This window comes from Etheostoma cragini, chromosome 14 (genome assembly GCF_013103735.1).
Source record: "Etheostoma cragini isolate CJK2018 chromosome 14, CSU_Ecrag_1.0, whole genome shotgun sequence".
Classification (NCBI taxonomy): Eukaryota; Metazoa; Chordata; class Actinopteri; order Perciformes; family Percidae; genus Etheostoma; species Etheostoma cragini.
The window spans coordinates 4,099,750-4,100,633 of record NC_048420.1 but is presented as its reverse complement, the minus strand read 5'-3'; the positions used below and the strand labels follow the sequence as shown (position 1 = coordinate 4,100,633).

Here is an 884-nt window from a genome sequence, read left to right as displayed (position 1 = left end):
AAGCATACTTACCTCTGTTCTTGGACAGCAAGTATTAGGTGATGGTTTGCAGACACTGTTTTGAGAGGTGGAGGCAATACTGAATGACAGACCCATCACAAAGGTTTCTGATGACCCTAATGACCTTGAGGCCCTCACGCCAAATCATATCATTCTGCTGAAAGCAAAACCTATTCTTCCACCAGGACTCTTTGACAAAAGTGACTTGTACATAAGAAGAAGATGGAAGCAAGTACAGTATATTGCAGCAATCTTTTGGAAAAGATGGACATCTGAGTACTTGCTTGTGATGCAGGAAAGACAAAAATGGGCTAAGTCAAGAAGAAGCTTCTCTCCAGGTGATATTGTCATCATTGCTAATGCTACAGCTTCTAGAGGATCCTGGATGATGGGCCGGGTTTTGAGTACCATGTCTGACTCTAAGGGATTGGTTCGTTCTGTGTGCCTCCAAACTAAAACCAGTGTGTTGGAGAGACCTATAACGAAGATCTGCCTGCTACTGGAGGCCACAGTGTAGCATCATGGACATATATTGTCTTTCTCTCATTCTGTCCTGTCTTCTTTCTGTCTGTTTCTCTTGCAGCAATCAGAAGAAGGAGAATATAATTGATATGGGGAAGTTAGAGTATAGTGAGAGAGTATAGCTCACTTTATTGAAATAAAGAAAGGTAATTGTGAGTTTACACTAGGGGCTGGAATGTTGGAGCTGTTCATTATTTTGTTACATACAATAGTTAATTATTTGATTTATTTAATTTCAGTTTTCCTTGAATTATACAGCTACATAAATTTGTTTATCATAAGTATTTTTTTTTTTTTTTTAACAGTATGTTTATTGAAATTTTCTTTTACAAGACAATTCACACAGATACATTAACACTTAG

At 37.7% G+C, this 884-nt stretch overlaps 1 long non-coding RNA gene across 1 annotated transcript in view; it reads left to right on the top strand.

The window, feature by feature from the left end:
• Positions 1-654: 654 nt before the first annotated feature.
• Positions 655-884, top strand: part of LOC117956402 — a 9,871-nt gene continuing 9,641 nt past the window's right edge. The window contains exon 1 of the long non-coding RNA XR_004659248.1: positions 655-668. This is a non-coding gene — a long non-coding RNA (uncharacterized LOC117956402). The remainder of the gene's footprint in view (positions 669-884) is intronic.